This window comes from Anas acuta, chromosome W (genome assembly GCF_963932015.1).
Source record: "Anas acuta chromosome W, bAnaAcu1.1, whole genome shotgun sequence".
NCBI classification, from domain to species: domain Eukaryota; kingdom Metazoa; phylum Chordata; class Aves; order Anseriformes; family Anatidae; genus Anas; species Anas acuta.
Window position 1 is genome coordinate 20,517,113 of NC_089016.1, and position 26,350 is coordinate 20,543,462.

Below are 26,350 nucleotides of genomic sequence, written 5' to 3' on the forward strand. Positions count from 1 at the left end.
TGGCTTCAAGGACAAGATCTACGTGACTGCTAATCACAAGGGGGTTGTTTTCTTGCAGGTGGGGTTGTTTTCTTGCAGTAGTTTGTCTGAGTGCTTTTGACCAATAATCTTGTGTGAGACGTTCTCCGCCCCTGCTAAATTTGCTATAAAAGTCAGGCTATTCGGGTAATAAGGGAGAGCATGATTTGACCATACTAGTGTCTGTCGTGTTTTCAGCCGTTCTTCCTGCAATATATGGCGCCCGAACAGGCTGAGACCCAGACACGCTGAGAGACTCTGAGCACAGACCCGAACAGAGAGATCGTGGTGAGATGTGGAGATTGATTGATAGAGATCGCGGTGAGACGCGGAGACTGATTGATTGATACAGATTGCGGTGAGACGTGGGAACAGAGGAATCGTGGTGAGATGCAGAAAAGTGTTGTATTGCAGTGATACGCAGGACATCCGGAATCGAGTTGCAATGGGAGATCAGAGGTGTCCGTGGAAACAGCAGATGATCACCACCGTGTGGCGAGTTGGCACACAATGATTAATGTGCTGTGTGGCATGAAAACAGAAGAGCAGCTCACTATGGCAGCGGCACAAGCTTTGTCAGTACCGTTTGGGATGACAGAATGCCGAGTACAAAACCTGAGACCTCAGGAATGCGTCTGACACGATCTTTTTCATCGGATCCTGCACCCACCCTGGTTCGGGGTATGACCTCTTCAATAAATCAATCAGCGGCGGAAATAACTGAGGGACTATCGGAGCAGAGTGCTGATGGGAAGTGGGGGCTGCCCTACCCACTCCCTGCACCGGAAAATCTTGATAAATCTGTGCTGCCAGCATCTGTGCCGCTGCCAGGCAGCAATAAATCCACTTGGGATGCTTCGCCAATGAGAGGTGCAGCAGCAGCTTGCGAAAATTGACCTTTACCGGAGGAGCTGTTCCAAGAACTGCTAGAGAAATTGGAGAACTTAAGACCTTCTGTATGGGATTACTGCAGAGATGTTAAAGGGAATGGGTCCTTATCTCAATACCCAGACTCAGTTGCAGTTCCCTGCGATTACTCACCAAACAGCTGCGCAGCTCGCACTGAGGGCTCTTCTTAGTCTCCCAGGGGAAAAGAAAGCACTTCCTTTCGCATCTGTAGAACAGGCCTCTGGGGAACCATATGCTAAGTTTATCAGTCAGTCCAGGCAACCAGATGTGGTGGCACAGGACTGTCAGAGATTTGCTTTTACAGTACCCTCCATTAACAAACAGGCCCCGGCAAAGTGCTATGAATGGCTAGTGCTTCCGCAGGGGATGAGGAATTCCCCTACATTATGTCAATTATATGTGGCCTGGGCATTAGAACCAATTCGGATAGCGTGGTGTGACGTAATTATTTACCATTATATGGGTAACATTCGGTTTGGTAGGCCAGAATGCTTCCAGGATTCAGATTTAAAGTTTATTCAGGATACTTTTGAAGCAACAGGGTTGAAGATAGCCCCAGAGAAGGTTCAACAGAAACAGCCATGGCTATACTTGGGATGGAAAATATCAGACTCTAATATTCGTCCACAGAAAGTTGATATAACTATGGTGTTACATAATTTGATAAATGTTCCTGGATAATATTCAGTGGGGTTGCCACATTGTACAGATTACTGATGACGACTTAGCTACACTACCTTTATTGCAGTGTAGGAGTGCCGAGCCGCAGATTACACTAACAAATGACTACCAGCAGGCTCTTTCACAAATTGCTTCTAAGGTTGCAGCCGGCACTGCTTGCAGACATATAGCAGACGTTGCACTCTCTTTCCTAATTAGCAATTATGCGTCTCATCCATTTGCAGTGCTTGGTCAGTGGCAAAAAGAAAAGGGGGAGAGTAAGGGGCGACAAAGACAGAAACAGTATCAGGAGGATGCCACTGACACTAACAGCACGGGTAATAGGAGTAGTATAAGTGACACAGATGATGGCAAGGGTGGAATGATAGGGCAGTATTTTTGAGTTCTGGAATGGATTTTCCTACCAATTCAGCCAAAAACGAGTGTTCAAACATGTGCAGAAGCTATCGCAGAGTTAGTACGTGAGGGTTGCTCTCGGAGTATTGAGATCAGCGGGCAGGAACCAGGAGATCTGCCAGGATCTACTCAGGATCATTTGGAATGGTGTTTACAGCAATCCATACCACTACAAGAAGCTGTGTTAGATTACATGGGATTGGTACATTCCCGAACTCCAAAGGGGCCTCTCTGGCAAGTTATAAGATCATATAAATGGCAGGTAGCACCACGGCTTTTGTCCCGACCAGTAGTGGGTCGCACTGTATACACTGATGCAGGTGGAAGTAGGAAGGCTGTGCGTGTGTGGTACAAGAACGAAAATTGGGAGAAATACATAATTCTGGGGGAGACAGGGGATTCATTACAAACATTGGCATTGTCTGCAGTTGTTTGGGCTTGTCAGTGCTGGATGCATGAGCCGATTAATTTTGTCTCAGGCTCTCTGTATGTTGTCAACGTGGTAAAATGGATAGAGGATGCCTTGATATGGCAAACTAAGAGGGACAGATTGTTGTCATTATTTCTGCCACTGCGAGATGCCATTCAGGGGCGAACTGCACCTTACTGTGTTATCCATATACATAGTCATCAGTTCTCGATTGGGTTAGCAGAAGGTAATTCACAAGCAGACAAATTGGTGAGTATTGATACTTTTTCAAGATTCATATAGGCAACGGCGTAGGGGGGAGAAAAAGCACACCTTGTGTGTAGACATCTGATGGTGTGTGTTGCCATTATGAGAGTGCCACAGCAGATCAAGATGGATGATGGTCCAGTGTATGTCAGCAAGAGGGTTAGAAAATTTATGAAATTGTGGGGAGTAAAGCATATCACAGGTGTTCCATATTCTCCCACAGGCCAAGTGATGGCGGAACGATCACATCAGGTTTTAAAGGAACAATTAGCGAGATTAAAAGAGATCAAGGACATCGATGAGTGATTGTCCAAGGCACTGGTTGTCTTGAATCACTTATGTTTGACTAGTGACCGAGAAGACCCTCCTGCAAGCATTCATTTTCAAACAATAAATAGAGCAGCACCAAATGTGTTACCACAAATAAGAACGAATTACCCAGATCCTGCTACAGGAACTTGGAAAGGGCCATACGGGTACAGAAATACAAGTAAGGCCTGTGGTTACAATGACACTGCTAGGCAGGGTTTAGGGGCTTATGGCATGGAGACAAGGGGTAACTACTATAACGTTTGGAACAATCATACAGCTATGGCCTTACCTCCTGATGTTTTTCTGATTTGCGGAGATAGGGCCTGGCAAGATATCCCTGCAAATGCTATCGGAGGTCCATGTTACTTAGATAAACTCACTATATTTGCTCCTAGCTTGTCGCAGTTGCGTGAGATCACCAGACATAAACAGGCATTGCTCGCACCGGATTGCAATGATAATGTTGAATTGCTTGGTGTTGCAGCTAGAGCGGCATTGGCAAGTTTAGTGCCAGGAGTGGCATCTGCGGCCGCACTTAATAATTTAAAAATTGTTATGCTGGGCCGAGAAGCAAGCCCATGCCAGGACAGAGATACTTGAGGAGGTGTTACCAGATCAAAATAGTCTGTGACGTGCGCTCTTACAGGATTGAACTGCTGTTGACTTCTTGCTTTTGGCTCAAGGGCATGGGTGTGAGGACTTTGAGGGAATGTGCTGTTTGAACCTTTCTGATCATAATGAGTCATTTCACAAATCCATTATTTTCCAGAAAGAGCACATGAGAAAGATTCAATATGATATCAATCCTTTCGATCAATGGCTCACAGATTTGTTTGAAACGATGCATAGATGGTTACTGGGATTAATCAAAGAGGGATTAAGGATTCTGTTTGTTGTGGTGTCAATCATCATTGCATGTTGTATTGTAATAAATGTGGTTAAAGGGTTACTTACAAAACTGTTACATCGGGCTTGGTTTGCTCAAAAAGAAAAAGGGGGAATTGTTGAGGGATTTTTGAAGCAGTAAAGATCCCATTGCTTGCTGTAGCTGAGCAAACCAAGCTACCAGGACGACTATGAGAAGTTCCCATGACAGTGTTCCCACATCGCCCGATTGAGGAATTCAGAAAAATATTGTTGCCAGCAGCTGGCTTCAAGGACGGGATCTACGTGACTGCTAATCACAAGGGGGTTGTTTTCTTGCAGGTGGGGTTGTTTTCTTGCAGTAGTTTGTCTGAGTGCTTTTGACCAATAATCTTGTGTGAGACACTGTCCACCCCTGCTAAATTTGCTGTAAGAGTCAGGCTATTCGGGTAATAAGGGAGAGCATGATCTGACCATACTAGTGTCTGTCGTGTTTTCGGCCGTTCTTCCTGCAACACTCAGGGAGCTAGTTAGCAGTGTCCCCTGGGGACTCTTCTTTAGAGGGTTTAGGGGTGCAAGACAGCTGGTCATTTTTCAAGAACCACCTTTTAAAAGCCCAGAAGTATGCAAGTCAAGCAAGAAAGGCAGAAGTCTGGCTTGGCTGAACAGGGAACTCCTCCTGGAACTAAGGCAGAAAAAGAAAATATATGACCTGTGGAAGCAAGGTCTGGCTTCACAGAGAAAGTACAGAGCTGAAGTTTGCCTCTGCAGGGAGAAAACAAGAAAAGCCAGAGCCCAACTTGAGTTGACACTGGCCACTGTGGTATCAGACAACAAAAAGGGCTTTTTCAAGTATGTCAACAGATAGAGGAGATCAAAGGAAAATATTGGACTGATACTTGAAGCAGATGGTCACCTAACATGTAAGGAGGAGGAAAAGGCAGAGGCATTTAATGTCTTTTTTGGCTCAGTAACAGATCTTGGGCTGCCCGGACCTCAGAGTTAGAGGACCATGACTGGGGGAGCAGTGACTTTCCATCTGTGGCCACTGAAATTGTAAGGGACTAGTTATGTCAGCTCAATGTTCATAAATCCATAGGGCCTGATGGGATTCATCCCAGAGTGCTGAAGGAGTTAGTGGATGTTATAGCTGGACCCCTCTGAACAATTTACCAAAGGCTGTGGGAGTCTGGGGAGGTCCCTGCTGACTGGAAGCTAGCCAATGCTATACCCATCTACAAAAAGGGCATGAGACAAGAAACTTAGGAAACTACAGACCTGTTAGTCTAAACTCAGTCCCTGGAAAAGTTATGGAGAAGACTGTCCTGGGGAATATTGAAAGGCATTGAAAGAACAAAGCTATTATCAGGCATAGTCAACATGGGTTCATCAAGAGAAAGGCCTGCCTTAGTCATTTGATCTCCTGTATGATAAGGTCACCCACTTGGTGGATGAAGGGAAGGCAGCGTATGTAATCTTTCTGGATTTTAATAAGGCTTTTGATACTGTCTCTTACAGCATCCTCCTGAACAAATTGTCCATCTGTGAAATAAACAGGCTCGTGCTATGCTGGGTGATGAACTGGATGAATGGTAGAGCTCAAATGGGGCTACATCTGGCTGGTGGACCGTCACTAGCAGTGTTCCCCTGGGGCTCAATTCTAGGTCCAGTCCTGTTCAATGTTTTTATCAGTGATCTGGATGCGGGAGTGGAATACATCTTCAGCAAGTCTGCTGATGACACTAAACTGGGAGGTGCTGTTGATTCTCTGGAGTGATAAGAGGCCTTGCAGAGGGATCTAGACAGATTACAGCACTGGGCAATCAATAATGGCATGAAGTTCAACAAGGGTAAATGCTGGGTTCTGCACCTGGGACGGGGTAATGCTGGACAGAGGTCCAGACTGTGTGATGAGTGGCTGGAGAGCAGCTCAGCAGAAAGGGATCTAGGGGAGCTGGTCAACAGTAGTCTCAACATGAATCAGCAGTGTGCCCTGGCAGCCAAGAGAGATATTAAATGCAGCATAGCCAGCCAAAAGAGGTGATTCACCAAAAGAGGTGATTCTCCTGCTATATTTGGAAGGAGATATATTTGGGCTATATTTGGGCTTGGAAGGCATGCCCCATGAAACGCTTGGGTTGTCTAGTCTGGAGAAAAGGAGGCAAAGATGTGACCTCATTGCTCTCTATGACTTCCTGAGCATGCGTTGTTTAATCCCACAGGCAGCTAAACACCATACAGCTGTTCGCTCACTCCCCACACTGCAGTAGGATGGGGGAGAGCTTCTTGGAGTAGCTGCAGGGCCTGTCGCAGGGTTTGGTTTAGTGTTGAGTGTGGCTCAGTAGGCATGGGCCAGGCCCTAGCATATTGTAGTGATTCATGTCTTTCTGAAATTGCCAGGGTGACAGCATACTTTTTCCAAATGTTTGACTAGTTTTTCATGTTTCTACACTTGTTCAGGGGTGAAGTTCCAAAGCACTGGAGGTGCCCACTATTCTAGGTGCCTGCCTATATCCTTCCACGCTCCCTGCCACTCATAACTATCTTGCCTTGGGGCAGATCTCTGGGTGGTATTGTTAAATAATTGTTTAACCATAAACAAAAGCAGAAACATAGTCAGGAGACATAGCAGTAAGTACATGCTGGTTTGAACATCATGAGGGAGGGAAAGTATCCCCCCTTGTCTCCCCCATAGATTAGGTCCCTGAGGAGAAAAGGTAAATTGTGTAGTTATTAATAGTCTCTGAGAGATGATTCCCAAAGTACGGAGATGACGGCAATGCTGAGTACAAATATCAGATTAGTCTCATGACTAGTAATTTTATCATATCATAATCCAGTGTTACACAGTACAGCTAAATGATAATCTTAAACCAGCCCCCAGAAATGATAAACAGTGCAACAGGGAGCATAGGCAGCAAGTAAGGTGTTATATAGCATTACTCTGAGAACAAGCACAACTCTGAGAACAAAAATATCAACACCGTAACCAGCAACTATTAAACTGATATAATGCTTATAAGATTTTTTTAACAGTGTCTCATCAGATCTGTCATTATCTCAACCCTTCAGACCCCACTTTCTGCGCTAAAAGTACTGTTGTGGTTCATCTGGCAGGCTGCTAATTGTCACACAGATGTTTGTTCACTCCCTCCACCCCTCCCAGTGGGATGGGGGAGAGAACTGAAAAGAAAAAAGGATAAAAAACATGTGTTGAGATAAAAACAGTTTAATAGGACAGAAAAAGAAGGGAAGTAAATAATAATAATTATGATAACGGAATATACAAAACAAGTGATGCACAATGCATTTGCTCACTGCCCACTGACCAATGCCCGGCCAGACCCAAAGCAGTGGCCAACCCCCCTAGTTTTATTGTTCAGCATGATGTTATATGGTATGGAATATTCCTTTGGCCACTTTGGGCCAGCTGTCCTGGTTGTGTACCAGCTTCTTGTGCACCCCCAGCCTCCCTGCTGGTAGGGTGGTTTGAGAAGCTGAAAAATCCTTGACTTAGTTTAAGCACAGGTCAGCAATGCCTAAAACATCAGTGTGTTCTCAACATTATCAGCATCCTAAAACACAGCGCCTTATCAGCTACTAGGAAGAAAATTAACTCTATCCCAGTCAAACCCAGGACATCAGGGGAAGCACAGAGGGGGGTGCTGGTCTTTTCTCCCTGGTAACTGATGACAGGTTTGCAGGAACAGAAAAAAGCTGTGCCAGGGGAGGTTCAGACTGGACATTAGGAAAAAATATTTATGATGAGGGTGGTCAAACTCTGGAACAGGCTCCCTAGAGAGGTGGTTGATGTCCCATGCCTGTCAGTGTTTAAGAGGCATTTGGATAATGACATCATTAATATATCTTGAGTTTTGGTTAGCCCTAAAGTGGTCAGGCAGTTGGACTAGATGATCTTTGAAGGTCCCTTCCAACTGAACTGTTCTGTTCTATTCTCTTTTTTTTCTATGTATTTGTAAAGTACTTTTGGATTCTGGAATGAAGAAAGAGGAATGAGGAATTCTCTCTGGACTGAGAGAACAATCAAACACATTGAAAATAAACCTTTTTAGGTATTTTTGTTACTTAATATAATCTTTCTTAAAGAGAAAAATGACCAACATTTTACTTTTTTTTTTTTTTTTACAGTAAGTAAGTATTGGACTGAAGAGTTGTAAAGGAATGCTTTGCACTGTGGTTGAAATCAAGAAATTTCTTCAAAGGGACTATAAGCTGGTGTGAAATATGTTCATCTGATTCGTGTCAGTATGGAACAATGCTAGGACCGCATGGTATGATGAATGTGACCTTCTGTCTTACATACCGTTGTATAACCACAAGTCTAAGAGAAACAGAGTGGTTAATGTATATAGTTCTTGCATCCTGCAAAGGAATGTTTTAGCAATTCATGTCAATAGAGAACTTGAAGGGAAATGTATCTGTAGGCTTTTCCTTGAAGTCTCTGATATCTGGGGGGGTTTCAGAATAACTGCTAACCATTATGACTATTGCATGGGACACTATGCAAGTCTCTGATATCTGGCCAGGAGATTAAGGAGACGGGGAGAGCTGAAGAACAACTAAAAGACAAAGCTTGCAGGGGACGCTGCACAAGACTCTGACATACAGCCAAGTTGGACAAAGGAGAAGGACAAGAGGGAGAAAGACTATGAGCCTTCAGCATGAGAGACCCCCAGAGGGCCCACCGGAGACTGATACACATGCTCCACTAGGAGGGTTTGGATTCCGGAAACTAATTATAATAACCCTGTTTTTTTTAGAAGTAGTACTGAATATGTATTAGCCTAGGAGCATAAAAACCAGCCACCTGATGTAACAGGTGTGTGTCTTGGTGGAGCAGAGACTCCTGGTGCACCCAGCGCTGTTTGCTTACCTCTATTCCTTTAATAAACTTTTAATATTTAATATTTTATATTAATAATATTTAATATTATTAATATTTAATATTTTAATAAACTTTTAATATTTTTAAAATATAATTTAATATTATTTTTTAATATTTTTTTTTAATATTTTTAATATATTTTTTTTTTTTATTATAGTCCTATTTTGAAGACTGAGCCATTTATTACACTGGTAACAATATTTTACTAATTTATACCATGAAACAGTTAAAAAAACAAAATTGGGGTGGATTATCTAGGGGTATTTTCAGAACCTTGATTTTGTGAATTTCCAGTCCAATTCCTTAATCCAAGAGCCAAATATAGAATCATAGAATCGTTGAAGTTAGAAAAGACAGAATTACAGAATCACAGAATTGTAGGGGTTGAGAGGGACCTCCATAGCTCATCGGGTCCAACTCCCCTGCCAAAGCAGGTTCCCTAGAGCAGGTTGCCCAGGTAGGCGTCCAGATGGGCCCTGAATATCTCCAGAGAAGGAGACTCCATAACCTCCCTGGGCAGCCTGTTCCAGTGCTCCGTCACCCTCACCGTGAAGAAGTTCTTTCGCACATTGGTGCGGAACTTCCTGTGCTCCGTTTTGTGGCCATTGCCCCTTGTCCCACAGACCATCGAAAAGAGGTTGGCCAAATCCCTTTGTCTCCCACACTTAAGATGTTTGTAAAGGTTGATAAGATCCCCTCTCAGTCTTCTCAAGGCTGAACAGACCCAGGTTTCTCAGCCTTTCCTCGTAGGGGAGATGCTCCAGGCCCCATATCATCTTTGTGGCCCTCCACTGGACTCTTTCCAGGGATCCCTGTCTTTTTTGTACCAGGGAGCCCAGAACTGGACACAGTATTCCAGGTGAGGCCTGACAAGGGCAGAGCAGAGGGGGATCACCTCCCTTGACCTGCTGGCCACACTCCTTCTAATGCACACAAGGATCCCACAGGCCCTCTTGGCCACAAGGGCACAGTGCTGGCTCATGGTCAACCTGTCATCCACCAGGACCCCCAGGTCCTTCTCCTCAGAGCTCCTCTCCAGCAGGTCATCCCCCAGCCTGTACTGATACATGCAGCTGTTCCTTCCCAGGTGCAGGACTCTACATTTGCTCTTGTTAAACTTCATTTGGTTTCATCCTGCCCATCTCTCCAGCTGGTCCAGGTCTCACTGAATGGCAGCGCAGCCTTCTGGCATGTCAGCCACTCCTCCCAGCTTTGTGTCATCGGTGTACTTGCTGAGGGTGTACACTATTCCCTCATCAAGGTCACTGATGAAGATGTTGAATAAGACTGGACCCAGCACCGACCCCTGGGGAACACCACTAGTCACAGGTCTCCAGCCAGACTCTGCGCCGCCGATCACCACCCTCTGAGCTCGGCCAGTCAGCCAGTTCTCAACCCACCTTACTGTCCACTCCTCTATCCCACACTTTCTCAGCTTTGCTATCAGGATGTCATGGGAGACAGTATCGAAAGCCTTGCTAAAGTCAAGGTAGATGACATCCACTGCTCTCCCCTCATCTACCCAGCTGGTGATGCCATCATAGAAGCCAATGAGGTTGGTCGAGCACGATTTCCCCTTGGTGAATCCGTGCTGACTACTCCTCATAACCTTCTTCTCTTCCAATTGCTTGGAAATGGCCTCCAGAACAAGCTTTTTCCAACACCTTTCCAGGTGAGACTGACTGGCCTGTAGTTTCCTGGATCTTCCTTCTTGCCCTTCTTGAAGACCGGAGTGACATTGGCTGTCCTCCAGTCTTCAGGCACCTCTCCTGTTTTCCAAGACCTGTCAAAGATGATAGAGAGCAGTTTGGCGATCACCTCCGCCAGCTCCCTCAGCAAACGTGGATGCATCCCATCGGGGCCCATGGATCTGTGTGCAGTGATCCCACTCAGACACTCCCGAACCACTCCCTCCTCAACCAGAGGGGAGCTCTCCATTTCCCAGACTCTCTCTCCTCCCTCCAGGGTCCAGGAGTCCCGAGGGGGAGTCTTTGAAGCAAAGACCAAAGCGTTCCCTGTTACCAGGGCATCCCCCTCGTTCAGCAGGGGACCCACATTATCCCTAGTCTTCCTTTTACTGTTTACATACTTAAAATAATAATAATAATAATAATAATAATAATAATAATAATAATAATAATAATAATAATAATAAATCTTATTATCCTTTATCTCCTTTGCCAGATTCATCTCCAGGTGGGCTTCAGCCTTCCTCATTGCATCCCTGCAGGCCCTGACAACACTCCTAAACTCCTCTCAAGGGGACAGGGACTTTTTCCACATTACACAGACCTTCTTCTTCCTTTTGATCTTATCGATGAGCTCCTTGCTCATCCATGCAGGTTTCCTACCCCCCTTCCCCGATTTCCTACTCTTCGGGATGCACCAATCCTGAGCTTGAAAGAAGTGCTGTTTAAATGTAGCCCAGCTCTCACATGCACCCTTGCTTTCTAGCAACCTATCCCATGAGATACCCCCAAGCAAGTCACAGAAGTATTTGAAGTTGGCTCTCCGATAGTCCAGGGTAGCAATCCTGCTTTTAGCCTTACTTCCACCAAGTTCCATCTTGAACTCCACCATCTCATGGTCGCTGCATCCAACTCTCACATCCCTAACAAGCCCATCCCTGTTGGTAAGGACAAGGTTCAGGAGCACCCCCCACCTTGTTGGCTCCTCCACCACCTGCATCAGAAAATTGTCTTCAACGCATTGTAGGAACCATTTGGACTGCACATGCCTGGCCAAGTTGCTTACCCAACAGATGTCTGGATAATTGAAGTCCGCCATGAGAACCAGTGTCTGTGATCATGAAGCTACTACCAGCTGCTTGTAGAAGGCCTCATCAACCTCCTCCTCCTCCTGATCTGGTGACCTGTAGTACACCCCCACAACAGCGTCCCCCATACCAGCCCACCCCTTAATTCTCACCCACAAGCTCTCCACTTGTCCTTCACCCTCCCACAGGTGGAGATGGGTACACTCTATTTGCTCCCTCACATAAAGGGCAACCCCATCCCCTCACTTCCCCAGCCCGTCTTTCCTAAAAAGGACATAGCCCTCCATGACAGCATTCCAGTCGTGCGAGCTGTCCCACCATGTCTCAGTGATTGCAACGAGATCATGGCCCCACGTCCGAACACAGATCTCAAGCTCATCCTGTTTATTACCCATGCTCCGTGCATTGGTATACAGGCACTTTAGGGAAGCAGCAGGCACAGTTACCCCTGGAGGGATGCAAGAAGAAGATTCCAGACGGGGTATTGGGATCATTACCTTCTCTGAGGAGCCCTCGGACGATCCTATGGGACAACTCAGAGGTTTTTCCCTACTATCTTCAACAGTGACAGCAATGACAACTTCCCCCAGCCCTTCTCTGTCACTTTTAGCTCCCCTCCCTTCCCCTGTCAAACCTAGTTTAAAGCCCTGGTAATTAGCCCAGAGAGCTTGTTCTCCAACACACTTGTGCCCCACTTGCTGAGTTGAAGTCGGTCAGCAGCCCACATACCCAGCTTCTCAAAGGGCTGCCCAAGATCGAAATACCCAAATCCTTGGTCCAGACACCACCCCCTCAGCCAGTTGTTCACCTGTCCCATTCTCCTCCTTCTTTCTGGGTCCCGATCACCCAGAGGGGGAGGACAGAGGAGAACACTAACTGCACCCCTGAAACCTTCAACAGCCTTCCCAGGGATGCAAAGTCCTTTTTAATATTCCTCATTTTTCTAGTTCCAGCTTCCCAGGTTCCAACCTGAATGACAACAAAAGGATAGTAATCCTCCGGTTTAATGAGCTGTGGCATAGCCTTCCTAACGTCTCTGACACGTGCCCCAGGAAGACAGCACATCTCTTTGGATAGGTTATCTGGGCGACAAATGGGATCCTCAGTGCCCCTCAGCAAGGAGTCTCCGATCACTAAGACTCTCCGTTCTTTTTTTTGTGGCACTGGTTGTGATGTCGTGCTCCCCCTGGCCCCGATCCCTATACTCAGTACTTCCCCCAGTCTTGACACGCTTTGCAGGGTTGCTTCCCGGGTTTGGACTACTGTCCAGACCCTCAACCTCATCCTTTTCCTGCCTGAGAGCCTCAAATCTATTACCCAGGAACACTGTGGGGGTTGGTGGCACCGTGGGTGTCGGGGGCAAACTTTTCTTTCTGTTTCCAGCTGAGATGAGGGTCCAGTCCCTTTTCTCTTATGATTGGTCAAACCCTCCGTCCTGCATGTGATCAGCTGGGTCAGCTACTACCCCTTGCAGGTACTTAGGAGGGGGCTGCTGGGCATCAGCAGGGGCAGGTTGACACCTCCTGTCTGTCACCCTCAGAGACTCCCAGGAGCTCCTCAGGCTGCCGATTTCTCGCTGCAGCCCAGCCTCCTGCTCAAGGAGTCCCTTAAGCAGGGCACACCTGCACCCATGACAGCCCTCTCTTCCTTCAGGACCCAGGGGGGCCTCCAGATTCCGGAGCTCACTAGTCACCTGTCTGGACTGCCACTTCCCCCCTCAGTGCCCACATGAGCCCAGAGAGGCCGCACCTCCTCTGTTTGGGTTGCCTCCTTGGACCAGCCGCTGCAACGGGTGCCCACCATGCTGAATTCTAGGTGCAAAGAGGCAGAATTCCCCGAGGAAAGGAGGGAATGGGGAGAGAAAGGGAGGTGGGAAAGGGAGGAGACGATCCTTATCGCACTCTTCCCTGCCCCGCCTGAACTGCCAAGCTGGTCCTGTTAGCGCATCCTGTTTGCAGCGCTCCCTAGGGACTACTTTTATAGCTCCAGGGGGTGGGTGGGCTCCTGTCACCCCTCGCTCCGCCCTCAGCACGTCAACGCCCGCGGCGGCACAAGTACAGCTCCTGCCTGCTCAGGGGGCCGGGGCCGGGGCCGGGGCCGGGGCCGGGGCCGGGGCCGGGGCCCTGTGCCGCGTTATTGGGGGGGGGGGGGTTAAGGGTTGGCTCTGTTCGTTTCCCTGCCAGGAGCCCTCGCTGCAGCCGATCTGCGCGAGGTCCTCGTTAAAAAAGTAGTTTTTCTGTTTTCTAAACGACTTGACTTTCTCATCGTTTCATCTTGGATACAGGGGCAACTGACACTGGTACAGTTTATTTCCCTGGCTCAGCCTTGGGGCCCGTCTCAGGGACTGGAACAGCTACAGGGCCTTTTCCTGTTGGCCAGTTGCTCCTATTACATTTACAGACTAATTAACACAGAGAAAAAAGCTCCAGTAACCAACAAAAATTTCAAGCCTCTATCTTCATTTCCTAACTTTATTTCAACTAGTGGACCTGCTAGGGTAGATGCCCCAGGTCCCCGTCATTCCTGACTGTTCTAAGTTTATCCTGCAGACTAAAAAAATTTCTTTCTGATATAAGGGGCCGATTGCCCTAGGAAGAGGCTATCCAATTGCCTCTGTTTATTGAAGCCAGTTCTTTTTTTTTTTTTTTTTCCCCATTGCATTTCAAAGTTGGTCCAAAAATTCCATAGGCATAGGAATAATTCCAATATTCCAACCCAAGGCTGAGATATCAAAATCACCAGTGTGAGAAAGGAAAATAAGATGAAATGTAGTATATTGATATGTTGTTTCAGCATCTTAGAGGGAAAAGGAATGGAATTAAGTTGGCCCCTGACTGAGCCTTTGGTGTTGGCATGAGAAAAGTACAAGCTGGAGAAAGATAAATGAAGTGTTAAAAGGGTTGTTGAAGGTGTTAAAGGTGTGGCATGTAGTATTTAACAGAGCTGTTTAAAGTTGAATGAGCAGGGAAAGAGGATGTAGGAATGTTAATAGTTCCACCTCAACAGGAGGCTGTGATCTCAAAATCGCTTGTGTGAGCCCTCTGGGGCAGAGGGACCATGGTGGGTCCCAGAGAGTTGTCATGGAAACAGAAAAGCAGTTAACCCTTAAAACAACCTGAGTGGATGAGTGAGCTCAGATTGCCAATGGGACCGCTCAGGGAACTGTAGGCGATTGCATTCCCCTGACCGACCCTACACTGAGACTATAGTCACCCCGGAAATAATGAACGTTAAATACCAAAATCTGGTTAAATTGGGAATTGAGAATCTGTTCCAACAAGGTCCAAAAGAAACCCCTATGGTATTTTTGGACCAACTTTGAAATGCAATGGAAAACAAACCAAACTAACGAAACTGGAGAAAATAGGGGCTAAGTTAGAACAAGGAAAATGGACGCTGCCAGACAGGTGAGAGATATTGCCAAAAGCTTATGCAAGGCAAATATTGGGACATTTGCATGCACAAACACATTGGGGTACAAAGGCATTAAGTGATCATTTACTTAAACAATTTGATTGAATTGGGATTTTTGAAATAGCAAAGCAAATTACACAAGGTTGTTTAACTTGTCATAAGATAAATAAGAAAGTGTTTCGACAAGCAGCCACGGGAGGGAGAAAAACAGCTTATAGGCCTTTTGAGAAAGTACAAGTTGATTTCACTGAATTGCCCAAAGTAGGGAGGATAAAATATCTATTGGTAAGAGTAGATCATTTAACACAATGGGTAGAAGCTTATCCCGTAGCACGAGCTACGTAACCTTTTGTTCCTGTGCAGACTCTGTGGGTTCCTGGATCTCGTCCAGACCGCAGAGGCAGCTTCGACCAGCTCCCTCTTCTGCATATGCTCTGCCCTCCACAAGGTTCCTGAATGTAACAAAATGTGATTGACACGAAATTATGCGAAACCGTCTTTTCCTCCATTTCATTAACCCTTGAAACTACACTAAAGATATGATTATCATATAACATTAAACAAGGAATGTAAAAGAGTTTAGAGGGAACAAATAAGGTTGATTCAGGAGACTCCATGCAGTCTCCGGTTTCTTGTTCTCCAGCTGGTTCTCTTATTCTTCAGCCATTGAGGCATGGATGTTTCTGGGTGTTTGCTGTTGTTGTTACATTCAAAGTTGTTTGACCAATTAAAAGTTGTTTTGAAAAGAACTGCTGTGGAGGGAAGGGTATAAGAGGGGAGCCTGCACTCAAGATAAAAAAGGAAGGCAACATGATGTGATGAAGTTATGATCAATAAAGAAGCAGGAAAAAGAAGTGAAGAGGAACAGGCTAGCAGAACGGAGACCAGGATGGGAACAGGCACATTGATCGCCTCATGAAGATAGGTTCGGCCAAACTCAGCAAACTGCTCAGAGAAGCTCGTACAGAAAGTCGCTGGAAATAGGAGCACTGGAGCTGAAGAGAAGCTCAAGCTGAGAGAAGCGGACCCACGCACACAACTGCCTCTTGCTGGTAAGCAGTTGCGCATTATGGGAAATCATACGTCCTTAGGAATAGACATGTCCTGGTAACCTTACAGCTTATTCTCCTTATTAACAATTGGACAGTTTATGAGCCTGAAATATGGGACCAAACTGAGGTCAAGGTGTGGGACTCTGCAATTAAAATGGCAAGGTTGCAGTAGGATTGCTCAGCACCTGGTGAGCAATCTCTGAGGCCTTAAAGAGCCATGTGGGACCACAGTCAGAAACGTGTGGCTTGCCAGATAGTGAGGGAGCTACGGGCTAATTTACTGATCCGACTGCTACGCCATCGGCCCCTCTGCTGCTACAGCCATCGAAGGCTTTTGCTGTTACGCCCCCTGCTGACCTGGATGTGCCTTTTGACTCAGGCCTCATTGGCCTTGAAAAGGAGATGGATATGCTTTTCTTCGATCTGGGAAGAACGGGATACGTAAGGCCTGAAGACCGATTTGCTTGACAACTTAAAGCGAGACATTGTTCAAAAGGAATGGAAAATGGAGACTTGTTTGTATCAAGAAAAGGAATGGAAAATGGAGGCTAAGTCATGCAACTTAAAGGATTGTTTGTTACCTTTTCTGATTTTATGTATGTATAGGCGTACTTGATTTTAGTAAATTATGGAACTTAAAGGATTGTTTGTTCTTTCCTGATTGTACGTATGTATAGGCATACTTGGGTTTAGTATGTAAAAGCCATGTTCTATATGTTTAGAATGTTTGATGTTCGTGTGTGCGTGTTGGTGGAGCATAGACTCCCCGCACACCCAGCGCTGTTTGCTTGCCTTTTATACCTTTTAGAAATATTTGTTTTATAAATATTACAAAATTTAGATTGAGTTGAGACCTCATTTATAACAATAATAATCGTTATTATGTGAGAAACACTCCATAGCCAATAATTTAGGCACAGGCGAGGATCTCAGTGAAGTAGTAATTCGTTTGCGATTGCAATGGCAGGCGTCCCACAAGCAGGAGCGCATCTACTAGTCACATAGTACAGTTTATATACTTCCTTTCTCGACGACCGGGACCCTCCCCTGTTTCCCCATTGACCTGGTAATCCAGGTTCACAAACTATCCGATGCTTCACAGACAATGCATGGCCTTCAGTTGCTGGCCTGTTAAATTTCCCCTACCGGCCCCACTGGCCCCACCTTCCCAGGTGCCCTTACATAACAGATTTGAGGCCCTGGAGCTTGAGAGACCGGTGGGTGAGGCTGAGGTAGAAAGTGTACCCATGGGGATGCCTAGGGTGAGGAAGTCGACTCCACGCCTCAAGACTGCCTCCACCAAGAAAGAAACAAGGGTAATCAGTGTAGGCGACGCCCTTCTCAGGGGAACAGATTCACAGAATCGTCTAGGTTGGAAGAGACCTCCAAGATCACCTAGTCCAACCTCTGACCTGACTAACACTAACCATTCCTCCACTAAACCATATCACTAAGCTCTACATCTAAACGTCTTTTAAAGACCTCCAGGGATGGTGACTCCACTACTTCCCTGGGCAGCCCGTTCCAATGTCTAACAACCCTTTCGGTAAAGAAGTTCTTCCTAATATCCAACCTAAAACACCCCTGGCGCAACTTTAGCCCATTCCCCCTTGTCCTGTCACCAGGCACGTGGGAGAATAGACCAATCCCCACCTTGCTACAGCCTCCTTTAATGTACCTATAGAGAGCACAATAAGGTCACCCCTAAGCCTCCTGTTCTCCAGGCTGAACAACCCCAGATCCCTCAGCCGCTCCTCGTAGGAATTGTTCTCCAGACCCCTCACCAGCTTTGTTGCCCTTCTCTGGACTCGCTCAAGCACCTCCATGTCCTTCTTGTAGTGAGGGGCCCAAAACTGAACACAGTACTCGAGGTGCAGCCTCACCAGAGCCGAGTACAGGGGGACAATCACTTCCCTAGACCTGCTGGCCACACCGTTTCTGATACAAGCCAGGATGCTGTTGGCCTTCTTGGCCACCTGAGCACACTGCTGGCTCATATTCAGCTGACTATCCACCAATACTCTCAGGTCCTTCCCTGCCAGGCAGCTTTCCAACCACTCATCTCCCAGCCTGTAGCTCTGCTTGGGATTGTTGTGCCCCAGATGCAGGACCCAGAACTTGGCCTTGTTGAACCTCATACAGTTGGCCTTAGCCCATCGGTCCAGCCTATCCAGATCCTCCTGCAGAGCCTTCCTACCTTCCTACCCTCGAGCAAATCGACACATGCACCTAACTTGGTGTCATCTGCAAACTTACTGAGGGTGCACTCGAACCCTTCATCCAGATCACTGATAAAGATATTAAAGAGAACTGGCCCCAGTACTGAGCCCTGGGGGATGCCACTAGTGACTGGCTCCAGCCTCCAGCTGGATTTGACTCCATTCACCACAACTCTTCGGGCCCGGCTATCCAGCCCGTTTTTAACCCAACAAAGTGTATGCCAGTCCAAGCCATGAGCAGCCAGTTTCCTGAGGAGAATGTTGTGGGAAACGGTGTCAAAAGCCTTGCTGAAGTCAAGGTAGACCACATCCACAGCCTTTCCCTCGTCCACCCAGCGCGTCACTTTGTCATAGAAGGAGATCAGGTTCCTCAAGCAGGACCTGCCTTTCCTAAACCCATGCTGACTGGGCCTGATTGTCTGGTTGCCCTGCAAGTGCCGCGTGATGACACTCATGATAATCTGCTCCATGAGCTTCCCTGGCACTGAGGTCAAACTAACAGGCCTATAGTTCCCCAGGTCTACCCTCCGGCCTTTCTTGTAGATGGGCGTCACGTTTGCTTGCCACCAGTCACCTGGGACCTCCCCCGATAGCCAGGATTGCTGATAAATGATGGAAAGCGGCTTGGTCAGCTCCTCTGCCAGTTCTCTCAGTACCCTTGGGTGGATCCCATCTGGCAAACTGCCGCGCCATGCCCTTCTGCCGCGCCACGCCCATTTTGCCCGCCCTGGTTGCTCGCACTCCCTAGGGGCTGCTTTTAAACGTCAGCCTAGAGGGGCACTGCTGGTTCCGCCTACACCTCGTCAGCCTCCCTCACAAGGGCTGATCTTCTCTTCTTGGTATTTGTGATGTTTCTCTTTCAAATGGCAGGGTGAAGGGTATAGCTAATTGAACAAGTGCACAAGTGCCTCCCCAATTATATGGTGGGGTGGACTGTAAGATCTTCCCTCCACAGTACCACCAGAGATCTGCCCTGGGGATCTCAAGTCTTGAGCAGTTTCCCATCAAGTCCTTGGTAGCATTCAAGGTCCTGGTGCACAAGGCAAATTCTCCCAGATGCCAGGTAGCACTCACAGCCTGCCATGAGAGGCAAGCTGTATGGTTACCTATAGCTGTAGAGAATGCAGGGGGAACCCTGATATTGCTATCACACAAAGAAGGGAACAGCGAAGAGAGAGACTTACAGGCCTCATTTCCCCAGCCAGTCTTTTCTTGGTACAATGCAATCACACATCGCATCCCCTGAGAATCCTTGGTCCACCCCAATGGGAAAGGCACTATCTGGGCAATTGGTCATCCCGAGGCACAAGCATAGCAGTTGCTATGGTTGAGACTCTGGACAGTATATCCAGGCATTCACATCCCCATACCCTGTTTCAATCTTAAATGTTTGAACTACCACATTTCAAAGAGGGCCTTCTGTTTTCTCTCCTGTTTTCTCCTTGAGTTTCTCCCTTTCTCTGATGGCAATAGAGGATCATTTCCATACAGTTATTCTCAATCTGACTGTTGGGTCTCTCCCAGTTATTTGTTCTGTCTGCTGAATTGTCGTTGGGCATTTAAATCTCCACAAGCTAACACCTCACAAGCATCAAATGTGACGGACTGTGGTACATAACCCTCTGTCACAGTCACCCATATTTTGATGGGGTATCCCATCTTCCTATTATCTAGTCATGCCTTTTCCAAGTTGCCAATTGACCAAGGCCTTCTCTGAGGCATACAAACACTAAAAACAAAATTAATAGCTGATTTTTCCCTGTCATTATTTTTAACCCTTAGGTTTCCAGATAATTATCAATACAAATAATAAGATATATGTACACTACTATTAGAACAAAAACCCCTCGGGAGCACTTCAATTCACTATAAGCCAGTCCTTTCTCTCAATCACAAGTCATACTCATAAGTTACCTGTGAAAATGAAAGGTTAGTTTACAACTGTAAGCTTTTATCCTGCCCAGAGTCCATTATGAGGTTTTTCATTTTGGTTTTAACTTTTAACAAGTCTTCTGTAGGAACAACTTCCCAGGTACTAGGGTTGATGGGTGCTTTCACTTGAGTATAGTGAGTCCAACCTTTTTCCACAGTTCTTATGGCTGTTTCAGTGGTTAGTAGTACTTGCAATGGTCCTTCCCATTCAGGCCGGAGTTTTGATTCTTTCCAGGTCCGAATCAGGATCCAGTTTCCTGGTTGATGGTGGTGAATGGGGAATTCCAAAGGTGGGGTTTGAGCCAACAGCCCACGGGTCCTAAGAGATGACAAAGAAGAGGACAACCCCAAAATTACAGTTTTTAAGAAAACTCCCATTTCAAATTGTGGTATCTCATCCCTTCTGCCCAGATAGGGTAATCTGAACAGCATCTCCTTTCTTGGTGCTGTTTGAACCTGTAGGAGTGCTAAAGGTAATCATTTTACCCAAGAAAGTTGAGCTTCTAACACTAATTTACTTAATTGCTTCTTTAATGTCTGGTTCATTAGCTCTACTTTCCCAGAAGAGGAAGGGTGCCAGGGGGTGTGAAAATCCCATTCAATCTGTAAGGCCTGCATTAACCCTTGCAGTACTTGTGAAGTGAAATGACTTCCTTGATCTGAATCAATGTTTTCAACTATCCCATATCTAAGGAGTATTTGCTTCAGTGATACCTTAGCCACCATGTTTGCAGTGGCAGATACTGAGGGGAAAGCTTACACCCATCCAGTCATGTGGTCAATTAGGACAAACAAGTACTTAAGTCTCCCTACTTTAGGTAACTCAGTGAAGTCTACCTATATACTTTGGAAAGGTCAAATCCCTGGCTCCCATCACCCTCTAGGTGGGTAATGGATGACCTTTTGTTGGGGGATTTTTGAAACAGCAAGGAGGCCATGACTTGCTGCAGCTGAGCAAACCAAGCTGCCAGGATGACTACGAGAAGTTCCCATGACAATGTTCCCATATCTCCTGATTGAGGAATTAAAAAATATTGTTGCCAGCAGCTGGCTTCAAGGACAAGATCTACGTGACTGCTAATCACAAGGGGGTTGTTTTCTTGCAGGTGGGGTTGTTTTCGTGTAGTTGTTTGTCTGAGTGCTTTTGACCAATAATCTTGTGTGAGACGCTATCCGCCCCTGTTAAGTTTGCTATAAAAGTCAGGCTATTCAGGTAATATAGGGAGAGCATGATCTGACCAAACTGGTGTCTGTCGTGTTTTCGGCTGTTCTTCCTGCAACAAATGGCACCCGAACATGCTAAGACCCGGTGAGACGCAGAGAGACGCGAGAAACGGAGAGACACTGAGAGACCTGAGACGTAGAGTGTCCCACAGAGACGTGGGACGTAGAGGAACTTGGAGACACATGGAGAGACGCAGAGAGACTAGGAACAGAGACGCAGTAACACGCGGGACGCAGAGAGACTTGGAGCACAGACCCAGACAGACACGGTGTGGTGTAATTGCCTGAAGTAACTAGGAAAATAAAACTAATATTCACATTTTAAAGAAAATGTACAGCATTGAAGAGGCTTTCAGGGTAGGGCATAGCTGCATTACCTGAGCATTCCCTGGGTTTCCAACCTTAGATGCTATCACGCTGGGGAAACCTGGTGTGCTAGCTCTAAGGAACAGTACAGAGCGTAGAGTGGAGACACCACGGCTAGGCTCTGTGACCAGGTTGGGACTCGATTGTTGTTGTGCATACCGAGACCGATAAGCTGCACTTTTTGCTACCCTGAGCCAAGGACCTGTCATGTTTTGACAAATGCTGTACCCTAGTGTACTTTTTGCTCATTATAATATCATTATAATACCAAAACACACCTCCATCCCAAAAGCTACCCACCTCCAAGGTGCGACCACCCCTCACTGAGCATGCGCCCTGAATTTCTCGGAGCATATTACTTTAAACGGAGACGGGAAAACTTTACACCAATCATAACTAAGATATGCTTGACTAGAGTCACTCAAGCTCCACCTAAAAGACAGAAAATAATATAAATTGGCCTAAGAGAGAGGGGATGTTAGGGAAGATACCACCATCAGGGGAGATACCATCCCGAGGAAATACAACATCCTTAGGACCTCCTGACTTCTGGGACCAATCGACTGGCTCAGCCTTTCTTCACTCCCCATTGGGACGCCTTTGGGTGAGATTTGAACACTTGGTTATAAATCTCTCTAGAGTCTTTGATCCTTTTAACATGTTTATTTCTAGGCTGTGCACCTGTAACACCTGTAACACCTGTGTATTTCATGCATGCTAGCTTGCTTTTGCAGACAGTCACTATCACCGGCAATCCAAAGAACCTGTGTACCTGTTGCTTTAATAAATCACACTTGATTGCATTGTTATAGCTCTCATTAAGTGCAACTAGGGTAAGGGTGGTTATACGTTGTTGGTGAATCCGTGACCGTGATAGCTCAGTGTTCTGAATCCAACCAGACCCCTAACGGTTAATTCGTTATTGGTGAATATCCGACCGGACCCCAGAAGGTTAACACGTTATTGGTGAATATCTGACCGGACCCCAGATGGTTAATGCGTTATTGGTGAAATCTGTGATTGTGATAGTTCAGTACCCTGAATCCAACTGGGCCCATAATGGTTAATCAGCTACACCCCTTAACGCAACACACGGACAGATGCAGTGAGACGTGGAGTGGTGTCGCGGTGAGACGCGGAATAAGGTCATGGTGAGACATAGAATAGGGTCGCGGTGAGACGCAGAATAGGGTCACGGTGAGATGCAGAATAGTGACGTGAGACATCCGGGGCCGAGTTTCTACGGCAGATTGGAGGAGTCAGTGGAAACAGCAGACAAGCGCTGCTGTGAGGTGAATTGGCATACAGCAGAGGGGTGGAGATCACGACCCTGCGGCTCGTCTGACATAACCATGGAGGAGGAAGCAGCTATCCAGCTTCTCTCTAGTATTCTCTCTAACACAGGTGTATCTTGCAATGTAAAAAAGATCAAATCCTTGGTGCACTGGGATCAGAAGGAGGTTTTTCTGAAGGAAGTCCCTCTAATATTTAGCCCAGCTGAGTGGCAGCACGTAGGAGATCGCTTATCGGATAAAGCCATCTCAAGTGGAAAGCTAGATAAAGATATAAGTGGGACGTGGAGCACAGTGATTAATGTGCTGTGCGGTATGAAAACTGAACAGCAGGTAGCGATGACGGTGGCGCAAGTGTGGAGGAATCGTTAAGTGAGGCAGGACATGTGAATGTTGAGCAGTTGGGAGACAATGGGCTGGTGAAGCACCGTACTCAACTCACATGAGCCTTGGCACGTATGCAGCTGGCTGAGAGCCAATCAGGCTCAAGGACACGATGCCCTTGGGCCATCAGGAAAGTCCCTAAGGTGGGACAGGTAGCCAAAAGAAGGAGGACCAGACTGAAAAGCCCGGGAAGTGTTAACCAATCCTGAGCTTAGTTTCTGCAATATGTATGAGTTGATTATGTTCAAACTAGATAAAAGACGACTGAGCTATCCATTAAAGTTGAAGTTCACTGTTCACTCATATTGATGTGCTGGGTCTTCCTTCCGTCGGCAACAAATTGGCGCCCGAACAGGGACAGGTCTGAACGGGATTTGGACACTGCTGGCAGTGATCCAGGGCCACGGTTGGACGGAATAAAGGAGAAGCCGGTCCTGCAACGCAGCCCAGGAGGTGAAAAGGACAAGAATCCCTGCACCCGCGCCGGGAAGGTGAAAAGGATGTGAAGTCCCCCGCACCCGGGAGTGGATCCCGCTGATCGCGCGTCGCCGAGATCTGCAGCTCGGAAGGTGAAAGGGAGTCCCCGCACCCGGGATGAGCCTATTTAGGGTCCCGCCGGAAAAGCGCCGCCGAGGTCTTTGCAAAGGCTGCAACCGACGTATATAAAGGTATGAAAAGATAAGCGGCGTATTATTTGCTCAAATGCTTTTTAGAAAAGCGGAGCATTTTAGATACAGATTGTAGAAAAAGATTTGCCAGGGTTATTAGTATATGGGCTAGCTAAGGGTTGTTTTACAAGTCCTGATGCAGTTTTTGAACAAACAGAGTGACGTAAATTTGGAAATAAATTGTTTGATGATGTTAGGAACGATGTTAAGTTTACTGGGAGATTTGATGAGGCCATGGAGAATAGTGGCTAATGCATTAGCCACACATAAAGATGAACAAAGAGTTGCTGCTGCTGCAACAGAGTGGTCAGGACCACCAAGAAGGGTTAATAATGTTAATCCACAGCAAATAAATATGGAAGGCACAGATTGCCCGTTGCCACCTTCCGTTAGAACTTTTACTATTACACAGGGGGCCTCGGGAATTTCGGGGGTGCCTGTGACAATGTCCTCTGTAGCAGAGGAGGAGCTCTCACTACCAACAGCTCCAACTGCTCCAATAGAAAGTGAGAAAGGAGCAAGTGAAAAGACCAGTGCTAACTCATTTCTATCAAATATAAATCCCTTCACAACAGGGGCGCAGGGAAGAGAAGGTCTGCAGCCATCGAAGGCCTTTGCTGTTACGCCCCCTGTTGACCTGAACGTGCCTTTCGACCCAGGCCCTATTGGCCTTGGAAAGGAGCGATGGAGGCAAATAGCAAATGAGGCACTGCGTGAAGGGAATTATGAAACGGCAGCACAGTTAACACAAGCTTTTCCGGTAGTATACTCGCCACCAGATACACAGGGGAATGTGACCGTTAATATGACAAATTTAGACTGGAAACTATTAACTCAATTACGATCTACAGTAAATGATTCTGGTTTAAAGGGGGAACCTACTCGGCAAATGTTAGATTATATTTGGGGAACTAATATATTGCTCCCCGGGGACATACGTGGTATAATGAAGCTGATCCTAACACAACATCAACAGCTTCTTTTTAATGCGCATTGGCAAAGTGTTTGTCAAGAGGCAGTAGCTGTGATAAGGGCACCTGGAGATCAGTGTGGTGTCATCTGTCGGCATGGTGCGTCGGGAAACGGCCAGAGCAGCAGGAAGGACCGCCCCGCGACGACACAAAAAGCGGCATTTACCACAGCGGCCGGAACGACACCGTTTACCTCCGACCAGTCACCAGAGGGAGTCTCGGCTTGGATTTGGCAACAGCAGTAGATGTAACGCTATTGGACTCTAAACCCACCAGGGTAGGAACAGGAGTTATGGGACCAGTTATTGTCAATGGTGATCCTGTAGGAGCTTTATTGATCGGAAGATCGTCTGCTACCTTGAATGGATTACAAATATTGGTTGGACTTACTGATAAAGACTATTGTGGGGAAATACAGATTATAGTTTCTGCAATGTTTCCTCCAATGCATGTGCCGCGGAATACAAAGATAGCTCAATTACCTGGTCTACCTAATCCTGCTATGATACCAGAGGGTTGGCATTTATTGATTGTGGATCTGAAAGACTGTTTTTTCACAATAGCCCTCCATGAAAATGACAAACAGAGGTTTGCCTTTACTCTCCCGGCAATAAATCGTGAAGGTCCAGATCAAAGATTTGAATGGACTGTATTACCCCAGGGAATGCGTAATTCACCTATGTTATGTCAGCTTTATGTTGACGCAGCTCTGCAACCGATTCGACGAAAATGGCTAGAGACAATAATCTATCGTTACATGGATGATATTTTGTTAGCCCAGAAGGAACCGTTTTCTCTACAACAGAAAAATAACTTAACACTGACCTTAAAACAAATGGGACTCGTACTTGCACCGGAAAAGGTTCAGGAGACAAGTCCCTGGAAGTTTTTGGGTTGGAAAATTACAGATTCCACCATTCAGCTTCAAAAACTTACAATCCAATCGGATATCAAAACTCTTAATGATGCTCAAAAACTGCTGGGAGATTTACAATGGATCAGGCCAGTAGTCGGGATTCCGAATGAACTGTTAAATCCCCTTCGGCCGTTATTAAAAGGAACTGATCCTGCTTCAAAAGTGACACTATCAGAAAAACAACAAGAAATACTGCAACAAATCGCATCTTTGATCACAACGAGTGTCACGCATCGATGTATATCTGACAAGCCACTCGATCTTACCGTTCTATGTGGCTCAAAATGCCTGATGGGTGCCATAACACAGCAAAAAATAAAAACGGGGGAGAAGGGAGGAGAAACTGTGGTATTAGAATGGATAGCTCCTCCGTT

The 26,350-nt window shown here is 46.5% G+C and overlaps 1 long non-coding RNA gene and 1 pseudogene across 1 annotated transcript; both read left to right on the top strand.

Annotated features, from left to right (window-relative positions):
- LOC137847031 (very low-density lipoprotein receptor pseudogene) overlaps positions 1 to 26,350 on the top strand; it is a 456,685-nt pseudogene that overhangs the window by 346,933 nt on the left and 83,402 nt on the right.
- Positions 2,998 to 8,779, top strand: LOC137847080 (uncharacterized). Its single transcript, XR_011090780.1, has 3 exons — positions 2,998 to 3,170; positions 8,010 to 8,148; positions 8,404 to 8,779. It is a non-coding gene; the product is annotated as an uncharacterized lncRNA (long non-coding RNA).